This window comes from Scomber japonicus, chromosome 2 (assembly GCF_027409825.1).
Source record: "Scomber japonicus isolate fScoJap1 chromosome 2, fScoJap1.pri, whole genome shotgun sequence".
Lineage (NCBI taxonomy): Eukaryota > Metazoa > Chordata > Actinopteri > Scombriformes > Scombridae > Scomber > Scomber japonicus.
In genome coordinates this window covers 23,559,276-23,576,263 of record NC_070579.1, presented here as the reverse complement: position 1 = coordinate 23,576,263, position 16,988 = coordinate 23,559,276, and the positions used below count along the sequence as shown (strand labels likewise).

Genomic DNA, 16,988 nt, shown 5'->3' with positions numbered 1-16,988 from the left:
GTGTGTGTTTGTGTATGTGTGTGCTTCTGTACGTGTGTGTGTGCGAGCGCGCGTAGAGTCTGAGCAGCATGTTACAGTTTGATTAACAGAAAATACAGTTGACCTTTAGAAGCAGTAGAGATATTATTCAGACCTATATGTTTTTCAGCTTGGTTAGATATTCATATAAAAGAACGCGTGACATTGAGCTGTTGAGGGGTTAACACTAAAAAGTCTCGCTTTACCTTGTGCGTAATTTGAAAGGCCGTTTGAGGAATAGTTCAGTTACAAGTTGTGTACAGGTCAATCAGTGTTCGTTCTTGTTTGTTAATTATAAAATATTCACTGTAAATATTCAGATCACTTCTGTGCGTTACTGGACAAACAGTCTCAGCTTTGACCTGTGTATGTTGCGGGCCTCACCACGCACCTCTGCCACTTAATATAAATGAGTGATCTTTTTTATCAACTCAGTGACTGAAACCAGACTTTAATACATTTATATTTTTGTAAACAATTTGTAAAAAAAAAAAATCACATTACAAATGAAAGTTTAATTCCTTCACAATAAAAGGGGCTAGGTTGACCTTTAAACCGCTTTGACACAAGTAAGATAAATGCCTGTTATCTCTTTTTTATTATGAATCTTGATCTCAGTTTGTATATTCCTATCATGGGATGAATATGCCTTGTTTCACAGTATAATCAGTCTACTTTTGTCTCTGATTTAAACAAGATCTTATAACACCTCCCAACAGCAAAGGTCAAGCTATAAATTACCCTTTTTTTGTTTTTCTTGGCAGCGCCGCGCTTTCTATACTGCTGTTAATGAATACATATTAAAAGATATGTTTTATAATCAGTATATAGTTCACAGATGCGGATTTTCAGCCACTGCAGAGTTAACATATGAGAGTTACAGACGCGTCGAGCTTCAGCTTCAGGCCGCCACAGCACCATTTCTCTGCCCCTCTGCTGCTCGGCTTATATATTTAAAAAACATCTCTGTAAAAGTAATTTCATGTGTCAGTATTTCATCATCCAGTTTCTCTTTAATAATCATTTTGAATATGACTGGATTGTCTTTAGTTTTTGTCTGTATGGTGTGGATTTATTTGTCTGAGGCCGAGAGACTCCAATATCCCGAATGGGTTGCAACATCACGTTATTCAGGCTCGACATGCAGGTATTGAGGTTATACACTATATGTTAATGAACTAGTTTACACAGTGAAATGTTTTTTTGTACTATAAAGTCACTTTTTTAAAATTATGGCCTGTGTGTAAAATTTTTCAGTGGTGCAGTAAGGTCACGGCCTGCCGCCCTTCTCTCTTTTTTACTGAGTTACATTGTTTTACGTTACTATAAGTCGACATAATATATATTTTTTCTAAATCTATTTGAGGTAGTATAAAAGTTGTATGCCATATGGGATAAAGCAGAGGAATTGTAATCATTCCTTTCCTTAAACAGAACAGTCTGTCGTTTGACGAGCTCCGTGGAAAACATGTGGATTCCTTCTCGGTGTTATTTCAGGCCTTCTAACCAGACTTCAGTGTTTTTACTGAGTAGTCACAAACAAAAAGACGGCACTGTTGACAGCCAAATATATGTTTCATCACATCACACATAATATTTTTTGTAGTACTGTTCCAAACTAAAAAAAAAAAAAAAAGCCTGTGTCTAAATTAATTACAGCAGTTATTATCTTTTGACCTTTCTGGCGTCTGAGAGTTTTGAACAGTGAGGCAGACATTTTTCTAATCAATAGTCTATTTGATCCGTAAAATAAGTCCAACAGCCCTACTACATATTTAGTACAGATAATTTTCCAAGCCTGGTGGTATGAGGCAGAGAGAGGTCCGCATCGAGTTTCCTCTTTCTTTCCATTAATTAAAATTAATTGGCAGCAGATCCTCTCACACGAGCGCCGCATGGACTCGTGCTGCCAATATGCGATACATATTGATCTGCTTAGGCTGCTGTTATAACGACTCCCGGCCCCTGCTGATGGATATCAAGCAGTGCGGATGTGTTTGCATTCTCTCATATCTCATTGAGAACTTGTGTTTGTATTTAGAGGATATAAACACCAGTCAGAAATGAACATGGTAACGTGCGTCATGTTGGCGGGCAGAGGTTCTCTGATAACACCTGTAATTTAAACTTGGCTTGAATCTTTCTTTAATCGCCTGTTTTATTGATTTGTGGTTTGATACTGAATAAGGCGGGATTGTTTGTTGTTTCTTTGTGTGTGTGTGTGTGTGTGTGTGTGTGTGTGTGTGTGTGTGTGTTTGTGTTTGTGTGTGTGTGTGTGTGTGTGTGCGTGCGTGTGTGTGTGTGTGTGTGTGCACATCCATGCACAAATGGATGAATTATGTACTTTCTGTGCGACTCCATTAAGATGTGTTCTTCGATCTCAGGCATGTAAATAATTCACAAATCATACAAAAAAACAACAACATGTAAAACTAGTGTAAACAATCTACTATGTATTATTAATGCTGATAAAAGCTTTGCTGGAATGGCCTGGTAGGTAACGGACCAGATCAGCCAAAAGTGTACACATGCAATTTGCCAAACAGCACCGAGAGTGTTTTTTTACGGGTTACGTGGCATTGTTTCACATCCCTGTGACGGAAATGCATTAGCATAAAGTTTTAATGTCGTATGAAGGTCGCGGAGGCGTCGTTAATTAAAACTTTTGTATGCTGCGTTTTTGAAATCAATTATTTCAGACTCCAGTTAAGTCCTGCTTATCCAAACGAGATGTGGGCTGCGCGCGCTTCATGAACACTGCCAACTTCTGAAGCTTTGCTGCAAGCTGATGAGATGTCTGACACTGTGCGGGAGATTGTTTAACTATTACCCGCACAGTTCACACGCAAAAAGTTTTATTTGGTCGCTCAATTCTCGCTCGTGAGCGCTTCATGTCCAATTATTTGCAGTTCTGAAGTGTTTTTTTTTAGATTTAGAGATCAAATGAGTGCTTGAAATTCACTCAGCCATGCAGACTGGCAAAGCACTTGAAAGCGTGCAGTGAAAGCTATACATACTGTCGCAATGCCATACAGCTATAGCAACAGAAAAAAAGTTGAGATTTTGTAGTTAAATGTGTGGTGATAGAGATGAAGGCACCTATCATCTCAACAAAAGAGTGTTTGTGAATCAGTGCACATGGAGAAGCATCAAGGCTGTGTTGCAATATGTTTGGAACCCACACAAGCAGTTTGTCTACATTGTCCTATTTTAAATGAATCTTTCCATCTTTCTTTGAGCCCAGTTTTATTGTATTTTGTCTTTCTGTTTTTACATATTTGTCACTTTAAGTCACATTTTTCACTTTATTGAAAGTCAGACTTTCAAGACATTCTCCTGGCGATCATAGCTGTTCATGTGTGTGTGTTTCTGTGCATGCATACAGTATGCGTGTGTTTCTTACTTCTTCCCCGTTTTGGGCCGATGACTCTCCTGCGTCAGCCCTCAGTTCTGGTTTCACTAGGACCGGACGGCGATGGCCGCTACGCTGGTGTAAGCTGAGGTGGGCCTGCATTATCTGGTAACATACCAAGCCTTACTGGCGTCACTTTGCACCACACACACACACACACACACACACACACACACACACACACACTAATCCTGCTCACACTGAGCTGTTTGGTAGGCACAGCACAGGCAGCAGAGAATAGGTTTGCTATAGTGGACGGTAGGCTGGGTAAAAGTGGCCTGCCAACTGTGCCAGGACGCCAGGCAGGCAGTGGGTTGCAGGCAGAACCCAGGGGTACATTGTGTTCTTTTTACTTATTCATCCTTTCTGCTGGAAGCAGACCAGGTCCACCTTACACTGCTTGGCCCAGAGCGAGAGCTGGTAGGCAGGGACGGAGGGATGGGATGGAGGAAGGAGCACCGGGGAGTGGGAAATGGCACAACATGTCCATGTCAGTTAAGCAGTTTCTGAATAAATTTTGATTACATGGAAAGAAAAAAAAACCCCACTTGATTTGTGTGAGGGATTTGTGTTGAATCCTGAGGTTTTTTAAAACTGCTCAAATCAAGTTCATCCAAAGTTCAAATTTGAAATCACATGTTAAAAGTTAAATGTGTTTGCAGTCATAAAATCGTAATTTTTGTTTTAAGCATTTTAAAAATTTGCAATGGGAAGAGCCTGAAAGGCTCCAAGCTAAATCCTGAGGCCGCTTGTAGCCAGCCCTCCTCTATGTGTGTGTGTGTGTGTGTGTGTGTGTGTGTGTGTGTGTGCGTGTTTGTGTGAATGTGAGTGAATCTGTCTTGGAGGTGGGTTAAATCCACCACTGTGGTACTCTGCTCATCCCTTATCTGTGCAGTCTTCCTGACTGCCCATAGTAAATGGATTTATCATGCTTAACCGAGGCAGTTGGCACAACAGGGTAATAGGTGGCTGTCCCCTGGATAGATGGGCATGCGTGTTTGTGTGTGTGTCTTTGTGTAGGGTTAGGGTTGGCAGATATGTGTTTGTGTGATTCCTTGTAAATATAGCCTCCCCCCTGTCCCCTGCCTCCTAGTGTGGATTAGGTTTAGGCTGAACTGTGGCCAGTGGAAGCGGGCAGCCCCTATAGCGGTCTTATGTTGGTCTGTGATATAGTTGTGCTTACCAAGTACACACACGTACACACACTCATCTGAAATCAGACAGAACACTCACGTGTGTTATAGACAGATAGACAGACAGGAGCAACAGAGTTAAAATCATTCCAGTGTGCTGATTCTGGGAACGTCTCCCTGATTTTAGTCTTCGCCAGCTTTTGTCATGAAAGTAGAAAGTACTCCAACACTAAATATACTCAATTATCCCTTGGAGCTTTTCTTGTTGCAATGTTCACTACTTGATATAATTTTATTCTTAAGAGAGAGAAGATGAATGTGTTATTGACTGATAATTGGATTTTTCTCCCTCTGTAAGCTATTATTTTTCTCAAGATTGCTTGTCAAAGGTGTAACAACCAGCAGTTTACAGTAATTTAAAGTGAGAAGACTTAGGTTTGCCAGCAACTGATTAAGATGAGCAGATAGTGGAAATGTGAGGAACCCGTGAGGAACCCAGGGATGAGTACTGTGCTCTCCTCGCAGCTGCCCTTCACCTTCATCTTCCTCCTCTTCCTCCACCCCCTCCACCTCCTCAATTAGCTCCCTTTAAAAGCGAAGTAACGGTTAGTGAGAGATCTCCATTGTTCTAGGATGAGCTTCGGTTGTTGTTGTTGTTGTTTGTCTCTCCCTCTCTTTCTCTGTGTCTTTCTCCATCCCCCTCCTCTGTCCCTCATTGGTGTGTTTTTCGTTCTTTTTGATTTTCTCAGAGGCTTTTTTGTGGGGGTAACCCCACTGAATGGGACAATGCAGCCTAGCGTGAAATTAAAGCTCTTAGTTAGTTTGGAGTTGCTCAAAAGAGGATTTTACACATGCATGCATTCATACACCCTCCCATACGCTATAGATATAGCTAATTAGAGGAAGTACACCCTATGTCGAGCATCAAGGGCCCAATTAAAAGAATAGGGGGAACCTCTGTGCGCATGATCTACGCCAAATCAGCTCTGTGAAAGCATTTCTATGCCTTGTGTGTGAACAGTATGTCTGCCTTCTTAATCCAGGCGGGAGAATATGGACAAGACTGATATGAGAAATGCACAAGTTTCATTAACATATGCATGTCACGTACGCGGTAAGTAAATCAAGAAAACAGTCAGATTGATCATCCTGACAGGCGAGCGTCTGATTCAAAACAGATTGGGCTGCTCTTGCTGACTCTTCCAAGTCTCATTTTGGAAGTAGTCTCCAATGAAATGTCTGTCATCCATGCACATTAGAGTTTTTGTTGTTCATGTCAAAGGAATCTATTTATGCAATTTCACAGTACAACATTGCCATCTGATGACTGTTTTTCTTTGTCAAATAACTTTGCATGCTTCAAAAAATGAAAAGCATTAAAAACTTCAATCTTTGCCTTTTACAATAAATGCAGCTTTTACAATCACTGTTCTGCATATAACACTTGAACTCGTGCCAGTACGTTCACTGTATCTTTAAATCATAGTTGATGTAAATACATTGGACCTACTATATAACCACTACAGCCCACTGTGCTGAATGACTACCTAAGGTCATTTATTTTTTGCCTGCACTATGTGTGTGTATGTGTGGTAGTGGGTGTGTGTGTGACAGACCAATGTAGTGCAATAGCAGTCACCATTGCCTGAGGGAGTGATAGCTGAAATATCCAACAGACCTAAATAAATATATGTACTTGACGCAAATGCACCAACAATCTTCCAACCACCATGCACCAACAGTCTATAGTCACATTATTATATCAAGTACCACACACAGAACCAAAACACACACACGCTTTTGTTCAGCCCTATTTCCTCAGTGTAACTACTGGCCACAGAGGCCTGCAGTCCCAGCAAGGCAGCCAGTGAATCCAGTTAGTGAATCAGACAGGAACAAAGTGTGCTGCTCTCTGATCCTCACTCTCTCCCCCTCTCTCTCTCTCGGTCCCGCTCTCTCCCTCTCTCTCTCTCCTGTTGAGAGAGCTGGCAGCCTGCCAGGGGTGGAAAAATCTATAAGCCATTGCGTAATATACCATATCTTTACCTTGGTTGAACCCTGCACAAGATCCACAGCTGTGTGAGCACACAAACAGAGAAAAGAGTGTGTTCAAGCCTGTGTGAGACAGACAGAGAGAGAGACACAGAGAGTGGCTTCTTTGTGGCTAGTTTGCAGTGTGTGCCCTCATATAAACAGTATCACACCACTTTGATCAAATGCTGCTGACAAAATATTTTTCTAAGTAGACTGAGCATGGCGTTCTGATCACTTTCTGGATGAGGAAAGTAAGCCGAGGACCCATAAAATGTATCTGTTTTTGAGGCGGGTGATGTTAAAAATGGAAATCAAATTAACTTCATGTTTTGCTTTCGTGACATATAAACTCCATGGCAACACCACTGTACTTCCAAAGGCAGTGGCATAAGTAATATTCAGTACTGGAGTTGCTTGTTCTCCATGCATATCTTTGGAATGGAAATGAATGTACAAAGCCGTAGGCTCAGTGGCTACAAGGCTTTTAATGTTGTGCTAGTTCGAAACATTGGCACACCTCTACTTATTCACACTTGCATGAGTTTCGGCTTTGTTGTTTTGATGTGTTTGGTGCTCTGTTTGTGCAAGCGCAGGCCTCTCTTGCAGTGTCCATATGCACCTGAAGTTTCTCCGGGAGCCGGGAGTGTTTGAGCTCCTAAGGGAGGGAGTGTAATGTTTTTATTGGACGCCTTTATGGTAGGCCTTAGTAACTGACTTTCGAACTGTTCTGTTGATAGTGTTTTGATACTGTACATTCATCTCTGTAGTTGCTCTTATCACACACAGACACCCACTGGCGGGCATTAACATCTGTTGAGACACACTTTGTCCCACACATCATGAAAAAAGGTAGATAAAGACAATAATAAGCTGCTGACAACGTGTGGATCCCTATTACATGATAATTAAAATGAATAGAAATGCCAAACATCGTCTAATCAGTTTTCATCTTCACTAATATGATCCACTCAGCCGGTGATATGGGCAATCCGAATATCACATGCTTGGACTGATTCGTTTTTGATGGTGGTGATTATTATTAAATGGTCTGTAATGACTACTGATAATCCCTGCATGCAGCCGAGCACCATGGATTTGCTGGGAGGCAGTTGTTTGTTAATGCACCACTGAAACCTAAAACACATGCAGATGTGTGTGGGACTAAAAACCACAAACTCAATTGAGATCCCTGCCATTGTTTTAGTGCATGCTCATGCGTAATTTTTACCGGCTTGCTTATGGAAATTTTTCAACAAATGTGCAACTTCTCAGTGCGAAGCTCCCATATTAAACTCATTTAGCTTCCTCCCCCGTCAGCTACAGAGTGTAAAGGGTCAAACTGTGTTAGTGCGGTGATGGTGGTTTGGCCAAGGGGGTGGAGGAGTGGGGGGCAGCTGTATGAGGGAGGTAGCTTCAGTAGACAGGACTACAGTGGGTGAGAGAGATATACAGCATCATTTTTCACCTCATGTATTGCATATGTATTTTATGTGTGTGTTTTCATTTGGTATCTGTGTGTGTACTGTGCGAATGTGTGTGAGTCTGACTACTGATATGTTTGTGTTTATTGACTCAAAGAGACGGGCCGTGGCTGCGTACACAGCGGTGTACGGGTGGCAGGGGTCCAGGCTTGGGGAAAACGTGTGTGTTTAAAGTACACACAGGCCTAATTATGCTGATTTAAGCATTCTTGCGGTCCTCCCTCTGGCTTGTGGTGAGTTAACTGGCACAGGGGGTATCCAGCAGAGAGAGAGAGTAAGAGAGAGAGAGAGAGGGAGGGTAAAGATAAAGAAGGCGAAGATAGCAATAGAAGGAGGAGGATCTATAAAGAGATTGATGAAAAGAAAGAGAGACAGAGAGAAAGGAGAAATATTGGTTGTGGACAACACAGTGAAAGATGTTGTCCCAGACACTGGTGAAACAGGAAAAACATACACTGCCGTCAAACTTCCCGGCAGGTTTTTTCCCTCCTCACTTTGGGGTTAAGAGCGCACCCGCTCTTCGTATTTATTTTTATATTCAGATGTTATGGATTGCTCCGGGAAAAGGCTGTCCCTTTTCCCAGCAAGAGGAATTAATACTGTTTGAATGTTCCCTCTGGAGTCTAAAAGGAGGAATTTTTGAGTTTGGGAGGTTTACAAGTGAAAACCTGACCACTGCTAAATAAACAAACTAGGGATGATTAAAAACTGACCCTTGTTTGTTGACTCTGTGTTCTGGCCTGTGTGTGTGTGCACCTGTCTCCTGTCTTTTTATGCACATGCATGCATGTACAATGCGGTTTAACAGCATATGTATAGTATGCACATGAAAAACCCACATCAAAGGGCAAAATAGTTAAATTATGACGGCAGAAATACATTTGATCCTAATAAAGGTGAATGTAACTTAGCAATATGTACCAGCAGACATCTGACAGGTCTGCATATTTATACACATGCGTGTTCTCTTTGGTTCAAGGATTCTTTGGTGTGTTTCTTATATGTCAGAAAATGGAAAATTAAGCTTTCCATTTAAACCTTTTTTTTTTGGCACAGTCTGTATATCAAACACCACAACACTATCATTCTTTGTGCATGTGTGTGTCAAAGGATTACTGCACCTCTGTATTATGACTCTGTTCCTATCAAAGCATATCATAAGCACTGAAAAGTACACAAAAGGCCTGCACAGGTTTCTTCTGCAACAGAGCAGAGCAGAGATTGATGACGTTGGTCAATGTGTATTCAAGCCGCCTTTCACGCAGGTGATAAAATCCTGCTGGAGAGGCAGGCAGGGCTGCTCGGTGTCTCTGGGTTCATTCCCTGTGCTGTGTGAGATGGGATCAACCAACACCAAAGCTCACATGTGCTCTCATCTGAAAATATGCTCTTACTTTCCTTACACTCTATTCCTATCTTTTTTTCTCAAACTCCCCTCTTTCTTTTTCTCTTTATATGTGTTTGCTTATCTGTGTCTGCCTTTCTCTATCTCACTCTCTCCCCATCCTTCAGCCCCCCCCCCCCCCCCCCCCCCCCCCCCATCTCATTACGTCTTTTACTTCAACCGTCTCTCCACCTCATTCTTTCCAACCCCCTCCGCTACTCCTCTCTTTCGTTCCCTCAGGAAGAGCCTCAGTCTTATCTGGGATATGTTGGATTTGGTGAGCTTAAAAGCCACTTTACTTACTCCCTGCCTGCCTCTCATGAGAACAGCACAAGCAATCTAAAACAGTTTCACCATTTGCCTGGCTTTGTCCGTTGGAATGCTGCTCATCAGGCAACTTTTTCCTCCCTATCGCCTCTTAATGCTAATCCTTTACCTGACTTACTCTCTATCTTCTTGACTTCCCCCCTCCTCTTCCTTCTCCTCTTTCTCCCTCTGCTTCTTCTCTGTTCCTCCACTGACTAAAATGCTTGATATACACATATTGGGTTTCTTTGGTGATGTGAAGGAATGCTAATGTATCATAACCATATTACTAGTATTAGTACTTAGAGGAAGCAAATGGTGCCAAGTCCTATCTGGAGAATCAAATCTCTGACAGCTTTCTCTATGCTTCAGATTGAAAAACGGTGTTCCCATTTGGATTTTCCTCTCTGGAAATATATAAAGCTGAAAGCCCCTCGAAAATTTGCTGAAACAATGGCGTTGTTGTATTCAATAATGCAATTTCTCCAGGAATTGGAAAGCTAGCCTAAATAGAGATGAGGCCAAATCCTATTTTGCATCAGATTTTTTTGACAGCCTAAGAGCTTCAATATTGCCCACATTTCCCTGTATGTAGTACTTCAAAACAGATTCCAGAGCACACTGTGCTGTTTCCTTTTTGCATGTAGATGAATGTTTGAATATTTTGCATATAGTGGTATTAGAATTTGGTTGTCACTGTTTAAAGTAAAATAAAGATTTTTAAAAAATAAGCATTCAAATACTGTACTGAAATTCTGACAACAACACATTTATTCAAATGCATGTAGAGTGTAACCAAATGATCAGTGCAAATCCAGAAGCGATCCTAACAGGATATGATCAGACCCGGGGCAGGCCCTTTCTGGCGTGTGGTAAGCAAACTGGAGTGAGGGATTTGCTAGTTTTATTATTAGGGCCTGTGTGTGTTGTTGATGGAGCAGCTCCATCCATGTTGACTCACAGAGAGACAGCGGTGATGGCTACATTGAGCAGGGGTGTCAGGCTTGGCTGATGACTCCAACTCCCCAAACAGCACTGTAAAGGCAAACCCTTCTATGAATGTGTGTGTGTGAGTGGATCTGTGCATGTGCAGGCCATACTGAGTTTGCATGTGTGTCTACACTGTGTGTGTGTGTGTGTGTGTGTGTGTGTGTGTGTGTGTGTGTGTGTGTGTGTGTGTTTCAGTCCTGACAGCCAAGAAGCCTCAGCAGCATCTGACGTGGCAGCTCTTGCTGCTTTCAGTCCAGCTCTCTCCTTCTGGCTCACTTTTCTGTGATACTATCTTTTCATACAATCACATTTATAAATGGAGACTGAGTTTTATTTTATACCGGACCAGTTTTGCTGAGAGTTGATATACACTTTAACTACTACTTGCTGCACAATAACAAGGTAGAATATTTATAACAAGAACATGTTTTTTTCTGTTCTTTTTTAACTAGACAACAGGAAATCTGAGCAGGAGTAAAGGAGAGAAAATGTTTTTTAAAAAATGGCTTGATTCAATCTGAGGTCAGCGAGGGCACATTTGGCTACACGTGTACAATATTTCACTCATGTGCTATTCCAGCTCTTACCACAATTGTGAGGCACTTTTAGGTAACTAAGGAACAGTAAAAAGTATACTAGATGCAATTAAGCAATTGTCACTCATTACCATATAGCTTAAAAAGCATATACTGTTCTTTTGTTTTATTTATATTGCACTGAAGAAATTGGAAAGCAGATAAATGCTTTTCACAGACACATTTTCACATTTTATGATAATGCAAAAATTTAATTACTGGTATAAATGCAAAACAAACCTAATTGAAGAGTGGATCATGATACAGCATTTTTTGTTTGTTCTTTCTTTTTTCCTCTCGTTTGTGAGGTGCCTTTTTATCGAGGTGGGTTTCCTCCATTTTATGTCCCCTCTGAGGACATGTACTTATGGCTGTCTGCCTGTGGTGCTGTGGTGCTCCTGAGGTCTGTGTGAGGCAGTAGTTTAGGCTAGGGAAGCCAGCGAGCGTGGTCACAGAGGAGATAACTGCACACACACTCTCCCAGAGGCGCCCGTCTGCATCGTGTGTCTGTCTGTCGTCCCCCCTTTGCTTTGTTGCAGGATTCATCTCAAAAAGGAAAGCGCTGGTTTGAGAGAATAAACGTTTCAAAATGATTTATCTATTGTGTGTGTGCACACGTGTCTCTGTGTGTCTATGTGAGTGTGCGTGTGGTTGTGAAGGGTCTTTGTTTCTTGCCTCGCATGTGTTTGTCTGTGTCCTCTGTGTTTCTTCCGGCCTGGCGTGGTGCTTGCCCTACAGGGAATGCCAGTCAAAATGGGTAGAGCAACCTTTAACCCTCACACTGCCAACTCAGAGTCATGCATAACTTGCTGCCATATCAAGAGCCCGTCTCCCTTTAACCCAAACTCTGTCAAGCATAGCACAGATTAAGACCCAGCTCTCAGGAAGCCATTTGGAACAGACACCTTTTTAACCCTAATGGGATCAAAGTCGGATAGGAGGCCACTTGGAGCAGCCACCCACTCTTAACCCCTAACACTACCAACTCAGCACAGACAAGGCAGAATGCACAGGCAAAGGCCCAGCTCATATCATGCCACAGGGAGCGGGCACCATTTAACCCTCGCAGCGCCAATCCTGCACAGGCAAAACTCCAGCCCACACGATAAGCAGAATTAAATCTGCAAGCTTCAGTGTTCCTGATAGGGAGCTCACTGAAGCTGAATTGGGATGCTAACAGGGTTGGTTTCCTATCCAAACTAGCATGCCACAAACATTTGCAGTGTACTAGGTGTAAATTATAATTTGTGGTCACCAGGCTAAGAAGTTTTGCTTTTTTTAGTTTCAAGAACTCTTAAATTAGTTAGTTTTCTTTGTAGGATTGTAGGAAGTAAACCAGATTCCTGTTTTACTATGAATTACAGATTGAATGACTTCTGCAGAGATTTCCCACAATTAAGAACTGCATGATAAAAAAACACAAACCCTATCAATATTTCTCTTGTGTCCCTACAAACATCACCTCTTCACACACAAAAAAACACAGTTTCCAGCTAGATAACTTTAGAGTTATGAGTTGAAATAATGGATTTAAAGAGTTTTATAAAGTCAAGTGTTGTAGAATTTCATCTCAGGGTTAATAATTCTCATCATGAGGATTGGAATTTGTGTAATCATCATTCATGATGCATTCTACCATATTTTTCAAGATATGAAAAAAATTTAAGTCTGTGAAGCATGTAAACATGACCCAACACATGTTTAAACCTTTGCAGCCTGTATCTTTTCTTAAGTGAACGGTGAGTGTGCACACCAGAAAGACCTCACTAAACAATCAAGGAAGCAATCAATCACACAGTAATAGGGAACAAATTCACATTGAAGGTATGGAGAAACACGCCAGCTGGCTTCTTGCAAATTATACATTTAATACTAAATACTGAGAGATATAATAATGGTTACACAAACTGCAGCAGATGAAGACAAAGTATAATTTATTGGAGAGATTCTTTCCCTTTAAGGGAAGTACCAGGGCATGGGTTGCAGCATGAGTGGCTGTGTGTGTGCTAGGGAGACAGCAAGGGTGAAAGAGATAGAAGAAGAGTGCGAGAGAGAGAGAGAGAGAGAGAGAGAGAGAGAGAGAGAGAGAGAGAGAGAGAGAGAGAGAGAGAGAGAGAGAGAGAGAGAGAGAGAGAGAGAGAGAGAGAGAGAGAGAGAGAGAGAGAGAGAGAGAGAGAGAGAGAGAGAGAGAGAGAGAGGGGGAGAGGGCAAAGGGAGTTTCTGCACTTGCCTGTCTGGCACCGGCTGAGGAATGAGTGTTCAAGTTTGAGTCTGGGTGAGTCAAGCTGTGTGAGAGCGAGGCAGCAAGAATAAGTGGGGAGAGGGAGTTCCACAGTGAAAGGCGCGTGGGGGAGCGGAGTAAGAGATGCTAGAAGAGATGGATAGCAATTGAGATAGAGAGAGTACAGGCAATTACGAGAAGTGATAGGGTGAAGCAGCAAAAAACCAGAGGGAGGCATGGTAGAAGTGGAGCAACAATACAGAGTACAGGAAAGGGAAAAAGTGTTGGAGAGATTGCAGAGTAAGAGGAGAAATAAATAAATAAAGGAGTGGAGGAGAAGGTGACGCTGTGGCGAACAGAATGAATGTGTGAGTTGAAGCATTTGAATAAAGGGTGAGGGCACTATGCCCGGCTTTGGGGAGAGGTTGGCATCTCGCCTTGCCGACTGGCAGAATGAGGACCAGGGAGAAATAAAAGAATGAGGGGGAGCGAAAGAGTGAGAGAGAAAGTCTCTCAATAGTGCATCTCTTGTGTGAGGAGAAGCAGGCCTTGGCTGCTGTTGGAGCAGGGCATGGTGGGGAGGGGATATCGGGTTTCATTATCTGCTTGATTCCTGCTGTATTTGCTAACCATGAGGTTCAAAGCCCTCGCTGCAGCTGTAGGCAGGGCATGGTAGCCAGTGTGCGCCGCTGGCATGTGCCGACTGGAACACTGTAGTTGTGTGCAGCATGCACCTCGGTTGGGAGTGAGACAGAAAGTGTGAGACAGACGCTCGCCTTCCCTGTATAGTTGAAGCAAAAAGCTGCCGCATTTTGTCACCCTGTGCAAAGCCACACACTCCTCCACCACCCTTCACACACACACACACATACACACACCCCCAGAATCACACTGGCTACTTGACCTAATCAGGAATGGTTGTTATCGAAGGGAAATGCTGCACTCTCAGTTTTACTGCAACGTCCTGTCGGAAAAGTGCCACACCAACAGTATGTGTGTGAGTCAGTTTATGTGTGTGTATTTGCCATGGTGACACTACAGAAAGCTTTGTAATATAAACACAGATTACGCAGTAGTCTATATGTATTCATTTACACTGTATGCCTGCATGTAACCCTATACCGCCCCATCTAGCTGCAGCCACATGTTGAAATGGTTTTATTAAATCATTGTTTGTAACATGCAGTGCCAGAATCTTCTAATTTAGTTTGAAATCTATAATTTTTCCCAGTTTTATTTATACCATGATAACATCATCCCTAAAAGAAACATTCTGTCTAATTGACGTTACTCTCATCAAGATTAACAGTCCATTTTGCATTATGAAGGGCAAATGTATAACATTTCACACAGCTGTCTTTTTCAGTTCCCTCAATGCATTTTAGTGCATGCAGTGTATAAGTTTTGAATTCTTTCCACCAAATCTAAGCCAAAAAAAATCCACCATATATTTAACAAATGATGAGTACAAAATGTATTTTCAGTCGTCCAAATTTAATTCAACTCTCCAAATATTTCCAGAATATAAATTGGTAATATAACTTACTTGTGGGGTTACAGTCATGTTTATAATTAACTGTATGTGGTGAAATGTATGCAGATGGGTCAGAGTCACAGAAAAACCACACAAACCTCAAGAAAACCCTAGCTGAATAAATTTTGGATACATAAAAAAATCATGAAGAGCCCTTGATCTTATCTTTGATGTGTTTACATTTGAGGCTGAAACCGTCTGCCCAGACAAATCCATCGCACAAATGGGAAAGCATATTTGAGAATAAAATTATCCAGGTCTGTAGTCATGTCAGAAGCCCCGGCTTGCTATCAGTCCTTGTGTCTCTGGAGCTGTTTAAAGCTTGCTCGCGCTGTCTTTCCCTCTCAGTCTCATGCCACAAATGGCTTCCAGACTTTCACACATAGTAATGCTTCAGTGTGTAAACAGGCGTAATTACAAACGATGCGCAGACACACTTTTTACATCAATCTGTGCCGATGGGAGAAAGAGAGCAGACAGAGGGAAAGTTTTTTTTTCCTCTTCCAGGCAGTAGAATGGATGAATAGGTTTGAGCTGGATGGAAATGTGAAGGACTGGCAGTGATGAGAAGTTAAGGAGGAATTTTTTAAGAGGAATAATGTGCGTCTGTGTGTGAATGCATGTGTGTGGGCTTCAATAAGTGAATAAGTGAATGAAAGAGGAAGAAAAAGAAAGAACACTTATTTTTTTTCTCTTTCATTATAGTTTCCAAGGAAATAGTGGTTTATGTCAACATGTCCTTAATTATTTCATATCCCTGAGGCTAGTGAGGTTACTAACTCATCACCTTAATGGGAGGGTGTTACTCACCAGACTGGCCTGCTCTGTGCGCACCTTACTTTTCCTGCCCTCCTCATAGGAAGAAAACATGGAAACTTTGCACAGTCCTCGACTGCTTCCTTTTTCTTTTTTAACAGAGAGCACTGGAATGGCACAATGCCTGTGCTGCATTCAAATGGGCCGAGGGTCCCTGTTTTATGTCAAATGTGAGGCAATTGTTCATTTTTTAGTTTTATTTATATGCAATCAGCTCAAGATACTTAATCCAAATGATTGCAGGCCATTAAGAGTGGCCTGAGCGCGCGCACACACACACGCACACACACACACACACACACACACACACACACACACACACACACACACACAAATACACAAAGGGAAAATAGTTCAGATCTCTCACAGTCTTTCCCTTACATCACCACTGTACTTGTCAATATGTGATTTTACACAGCAGATGTCAGAGTTGAATTCCAGACATGTCCTGACACGCTGTAACCTTCATCAGCTTTATGTGTATGTGTGTGTGTGTGTGTGTGTGTGCACGTGTTTCCTCTTCAGATCTTGATAAGACTAAACAAAAAAGCTTGTGTGTGAGACAAATACAATTTTCTCTGACTAATACAGCCTTTAGTAACATGCTTGCAGCATTTCTTTAAACTTAAAATTAAGTTTAGCGTCTGTCTTTGTAATTAGATTTTAAGACTAAATGTTGCTAAAATAAAATGTTGAAAAGAGTAAAGGCTAACTGTGGATTTCCTGTTCTTCCATCAAATATAAGAAAAAATTAAATGATTATTATCATTATAAGTATTGTTTTATTAGACCATATTTTAATATATATATTCAGTTCAGCTTCTGACAATGTATTTACTTAATTTAAAAACAATTTGAAATTATTGGATTTTTAAATTAAACTACAAAAAATGACGATTTAATGTTATTATTCAAATTATGCTTTAGTAAGAATATTAATTAAAAATGGTCCCTTTGTTTAAAAAAATAATCTCAAATTACATTTGCATGATTTCACTGTTGATTCTTTAATGATATCAATTGTTTATGGCTTTTAAAATGGATTCTAATTTTTCTTTGTGAATTAAGTAATCACATTTTGTTG

General features: G+C 41.4%; 1 protein-coding gene across 9 annotated transcripts in view; it reads left to right on the top strand.

The window, feature by feature from the left end:
• The window catches only part of LOC128368113 (nuclear factor 1 X-type-like), a 109,618-nt gene that overhangs the window by 12,455 nt on the left and 80,175 nt on the right, over window positions 1–16,988 (top strand). The gene's annotated exons all lie outside the window — the stretch shown is intronic.